Raw genomic sequence first — 6,326 nt, forward strand, 5'->3', positions numbered from 1 at the left:
AGCATTGTAACAGGTAATAGACTCATGTGTTTGTTAATGTTGCTACCCTTTAAACGGCCATAACCATTAACGTGGCATTGGGCGCTTAAAGTAAAATATTTGAAATACTACACATTATTTTAAAGAAAAAGCATAGGTGTCCACAGTAAGCTGGAGGTTTTAAAGTTTTAATGGAGTTTCTAAGTGAAAGTATGTAGGAGGAGTAGGGTGCCAAAGTTTTGAGGAGAATATAGTCTATAAATAGTGAAGATATCTATAGTGTGCTCACTGCTCCTGCAGCGAGCCCACAATAAAGACCGTAAATTATTCCAACAGGGGAAACTACTTTTCAGCTCGACCAAGCTGAGGTGGTCAATCGAGGTTTAGGAAACTCACTCATGGACACTTCAACCCATGGCCATAGACAGAAATCGAACCCTCAACCTTTTGACTCAGAGGCTGCCACACTACTGATTGAGCTAAGGCTCCAGCCTGATGGTGTCTGTTGAAGATCATAGACTCTTGCCTTCTATCATGTCTAACACTAAGATCTGTGGTTCACAAACCATTTACCAATAGAGAAATGTGATGTGTCCTTGGCACCAAAACTAGTGAAAGTAGCCGATCTACAAGCTCACAAAGCGTTGCTATCCAAAAAGTTGTGAGATTGTAGATCGGCTATTTTCACAATGAAGTATGTCATACATTGAAAATAACTACACCTACAACTACTTCACCCTAGTCCACAGGGCTCCTATGCCTTGGCCGCAAACATCTTCCACGCTGTTTCCATCGCAGCACATATATGACAATCATGTAATGCAACACACCTGCGCACCCTGTACAAAATAACAACGCCAGTCGCTGAAGGAAGTTCTTCTTCGCTTATTCTGAAATCCCCCATTCAGCTCACTAGCTTCACCTATGTGCAACCTCTATGTAATAATCAGAAATCTGCTGAACTATATACTCACCCCTGCATTGCTGTACTTGATTCATATTTACCACGCCTGCCTCGGCATATATCAAGGCCACATTGGGTTATAGCAAATCATCTTATAAATATCACTTCACAACCACCTACTTTACCTCTACCGTCGGGAGGCATGCGTTAATCCGACAGACCTTTTCTCCGACTATGTGGCATCCGCGTGCGGTTAGGGTTGGGGTGCGGGTTTGGTTCGGGTTTACTGTTTAATGTCGGAGCACTGCGCTGTCGGAGGAATGCGCTGTCGGACTAACGTATTGCACCCCTACCACCTGCCTTGGTAGGCCTACCCACACCAATTCTAAATGACCCATACAGCTTCAAAAACAGGAAGGGCCTGGGTCTAATTCATTTAAACATCAGAAGCATATTAAAGCGCCATAAATTAGATCACTTGAAAATTCTGGTCTCTCAGGCTGATCCAGATATTTTAGTGTTGACAAAATCCTGGTTAAAACAGACAGATAGTGGCTCTGATCTAGCTTTAGACAATTATAATGTTTTTAGAATAGATAGAATTGGTCGAGCAGGTGGCGTTGTTATATACAAAAACCTGGCTCTCTGCTACGATTGTGACTGCTAGTTCTGTTCCAAAATGTTTTGAATATCTTGCACTGAAGGTGGAATTGGGCCCAAATGATTCATTCATTGTTGTTCGGATCTATAGACCTCCATCTGCTGATGTTGGCTCTATAGATAAATTAGCATGCTTACTCCCTAAACACTCAAATACTGAAACTATTGTAATGTCTGATCTGAACCTCGACTGGTTGACTGATGCCGCCAAATATCTTAAGGAGGTTAGTGGAAACCTCAACCTATCTCAGTTGGTTACAGAACCCACCAGGCCAAACCTGAAAAATAGCTCTAGATCTACATTAATTGATTTGATTTTCTCAAATAGAAGGGAAAAAATTGTTTCCTGCGATGTTGTCGATGTTGGCATCAAGCCTTCTTAGCTGAACTCCACCACAGTGATATTCGCTATACATCAGAAATCCCAGATGTTGAATTGGCACTGGATTTTTTAAACAAAACCCTTATTGCCATTATTGACAAGCATGCCCCATGGAAGAAACTAAGAATACAAAATAGGTCTTCACCTTGGTTTACACCAGAGTTATCTTCTCTATTCAAAGAGAAAAACAGAACCTGGTTACATGCCAGGAAAACTAAAGATCCATTACATTGGGCCTCATTTAGACGAATCAGAAACAAATGCACTTCTGCAGTGAAAAGTGCTAAGTCAAATTATTATTTAGACCTGGTCACTAGTTCATACTCTGACCCATCAAAATGCTGGAAAGCTGTGAATTCTGACAAAGGCAAGGCAACTACAACCTTACCCGTACAAATTAAATACAACTAGAAAAAGTGCTCCTCGGAGCACAGGTCTCCGCCAGGTCAGGTACGTTATTCTGGCCTCCTGGTGGCGCTATAATAGGCCAATGTGAAAATGGTGCCATTTATTCTTAGGTCTTTCACGGCAATCAGACAAAGCATTCATGATTTGAGGCATTTTGTTCCAAAAATGTGTTTTGCTAAATTAGACCTGCTGGTGGCGCTATAACAGGCCAATGTGAAAAGGGTGGTATTTCTTCCTCGGCCTAGTGGGAATGTGCGTGTGAAATTTCACGGAAATCGCAAGCTGCGTTCATGGTTTGAGGCAGTTTGTTCAAAACGGACCAATCCTGCAAACTTTGGATGGCAACCTTAACCAATGAGGATGGAATATGGGAAATCGGACAGATCAGGGTTGATCACATGACTATAGAGATACTGTGTACCGATTTGCATGACGTTTGGTTAAAAACTGTAGGAGTAATGTGAAAAAATGGGTTTTGCACAAATCGGCCTCCTGGTGGCGCTATAACAATATATAACATGTGAAAAATTTGAGGCAGAGATTCTGAATTGGCATCCAGGGAGTGTGTGTGCACAGTTTCGCAGCGACCGGGCCAACGGTGCCGGAGATTTGGTGGTAACACACGGACACACGGACGGACGGAGGGTAAAACATACTCTCTCACCATGCCTTCGGCCTGGCGGAGACAATGATAACTTATTAACTGAACAGAAGGAGATCCACCAAGCTTTTAACAAGCATTTTGTAAATGCAGGCAACTTATTTGACACTAACTACTCGGGGGCCCCTGCTGGTGGAAATCATCAGGTGCAAGAGGTAAGACATGACCTCAAATTCCACTTTCAGCCTTTGCCCTGTAATGCTGTTCTTGAAGCACTACAATCAATTGACACCAGGAAAGCAACTGGAGAGGATGGACTGGATCCTGTTTTTCTCAAACTAGCTGCACCATTAATATTTGAACAAATAACACATATATTTAATCTTTCTCTACTTTCAGGCACATTCCCCATTTCCTGGAAAACAGCCCATGTAACCCCCCTACATAAAGGAGGGGATAGAAGCGATTGAAGTGATTACAGACCGATTTCCAAGCTATCCTGCCTAGCAAAAAATATGGAATCCATGGTAAATAATCAGGTAAAAAAAATTCTCTCAAAACACTCTGTTCTAAGCCCACATCAATCCGGTTTTAGAGAAAAACACAGCACCATCTCAGCCACCACCGTAGTAGTAAATGACTTAGTATCAGCCCCAAATAAGAAAAAGCACTGTGCTGCCCTGTTTATACTGTTCATCATCCCCTTCTGTTGCAGAGATTATATAGTATTGGTTTTGACACAAATGTCTGCAATTGGTTTCAAAGGTCAGTGTATAAAAACGGGAAATACCCAGTCTGAGTTTTTAACAGTCAAAAAAGGTGTCCCACAAGGATCAATACTGGGCCCAATCCTGTTTAGTATATATATTAATAATATCACCTCATTTTTAAGAAACTGTAGCTGTCATCTCTATGCGGATGACACAGTCATGTATTGTACTGCAGACTCTATCCAAGTCGCAATGGAAAATGTACAACTTTCTTTTAATGTCTTACAGGATGCTCTTATTGATCTCAGATTGATGTTGAACATAGGCAAAACTGAATTTATGCTGTTCTCCAGAGCCAAACATATTTCCTATAATGACCTTCACATATTGTCTATGAATGGAGCTGACATTGAAAGAGTCACAGAGTATAAATACCTTGGTATTTGGATAGATGAGAGACTTACTTTTAAACACCATGTAGAGGTTCTTGCTAGAAGTTGCGACAGAAAATTGGTTTCTTATATCGAAACAGAGCCAGCTTTCCTATCATCAGCAGGAAGAGAGTTGTTGAGGCAGTGTTCCTGTCTGTCTTGGATTATGGAGACATAATCTATAGACATGCAGCATCCACTCTTAAATCCCTAGACTCTGTCTACCACTCATCAAGATTCATCACGGGTGATAGTTATGGTATTTTACATAACCAGGTTGGATGGCTCTCCTTGGCAGAGAGACGAGAACTGCATTGGCATCTGTTCTTATATAAAGCCATACTTGGAGATTGTCCTAGCTACATCTCATCATTTTTGGAATGGGCCCCCGCTGGACCCTATCACACCCGTTCAAGTAGTTTTCTCTCATTTAAGGTGCCCAAGGTCAACTCTGAATTTGGTAGATCTGCTTTTAGCTTCTGTGGTCCTACCACATGGAATGACCTGCAGACTAAATTGAAATTAACCATTCTAGTACCCTTCAGTCGTTTTAGAACTCTGGTGACCAAACAGGTCACCACAATGTGTAATTGTTTTTAGAAGTCTGAAAAATGCTGTCTTGATTTCTTTTTGTAACTTTTTATATCTCACATGTACTGTATGCCTTTTTCTTTTCCAATTCCCAGATGTAATGTATTTTTAAACTGTGATGTTGTTGAATTTGCACTGTATTGTATTACTCGACGACACTGCAAATTAGTTTAATTACTCAGTGTAATTTTCGAGAATAAGTAAATCTTGAATGAATGAATGAAAAAGTGACCACTGGCCAATCACAGCGCGACTTTTCCGGGTCTGGGGCGGGTCTTGGCAGAATGTCGGTGCATATCACTATCACGCACCCAGGCCCATGAAATTCATATGCAGTCATAGTAGCCAATAAGAATGATATCTAAATCTGCTAATACTGTCTCATATGCTAGTAAACCTGGCTTACTGGATAACTTGACTACTTTGTGGTTATTTAAGTAATGTTTTTTAAGTAATAGATACATGCTTCTAAAACTGCTTACCATTTTTTACATTAAATGTGACAGCTAGTGTTCTAGCCTCGCGTAGCCAGACAATATCACACGACACACTGCGTGGATATTAGTCTGGTCCCTATCAACGGTAGATTTTCTTCCAAGGGGCGGTTACAAAAAGATCCAAACGGACTCTATTGGTTAGACCTAAACCAATCAGAGCAGTGCTTCCTTGAACGAACCAATCAGAGTAGTGCTTCCTTGTACGTCATTGCTCCAAATAAGGTGATAAGCCCGCCCACATTTGGATACTGGGCCCTGGTTGGTTCCGCATAACTGCGGAGGGAGAGAATTTAAATCTCTATGGAGGGGGGCCAGACCTAATCTGCCGAGGGCTAAAGTGCATGCAATTTTGCAAAGGCAGATTCGTCTGGAACCAGGCTACTAGTGTTCATTAGTTTTTTGTATACGTATGGGACATCACCTTTGGATGGACGCCATCTTGGATTGGTCAATAAATAATTAACTGAATCGATAATTTCACTGATTCAGTCGCATTCTTTGAACTAATAACCTAGGGTTAGACACCAAAACCACCTTTCTAGGTTAAATAGTAATTGAGATAGAGACATTTTAAGCTCCTGGCAGCCATTATGGACATCATCTTGAAAATGACGCCTTTCCGGGAGATTTTTTGTATGTTCTCAAGCGGAGGTACCAGAATCCATTCAAAAACCTTTTTCACATAGGCCTATTGACCTGTCTATTTCTCATAAAAAGTGCCACCTCAGAGTGAAATAATATAGGTATATTATACATGTCCTGAATCCTTAGGGTCATGTCAGTATTCCAGTTATTGTGGTTTTTGTCTGTGATGTTTCTTGATGCCACAGGACCAAAAGAAAATATATGGTTTAGGCGAAAATGGTGGAAAATGTGTGCTATTAAAAGTTTGACAGTCATAGTCATAATAAGTGCAAGTTCAATCACATTTCATTTGAATGAAAATAACTTGAGCGGAAAATACATAAAATCTCTAATCTGTGAATCTAATGTGATTTATGTGACCCCTACCTACAGTCAGTGAAGTCCACGGCTGAATGTGACAAATAGAGACCAATAGGCTATGACTTTGTACAAATATTGGTAATTTGCCAATACATTATTTTGTGAAATAAATGGGATATATTTCACAGATAGTTATACCATTCTTGTGCTATATCAAA

Source organism: Gymnoscopelus microlampas, assembly GCF_963454915.1.
Source record: "Gymnoscopelus microlampas genome assembly, chromosome: 19".
Taxonomy (NCBI): domain Eukaryota; kingdom Metazoa; phylum Chordata; class Actinopteri; order Myctophiformes; family Myctophidae; genus Gymnoscopelus; species Gymnoscopelus microlampas.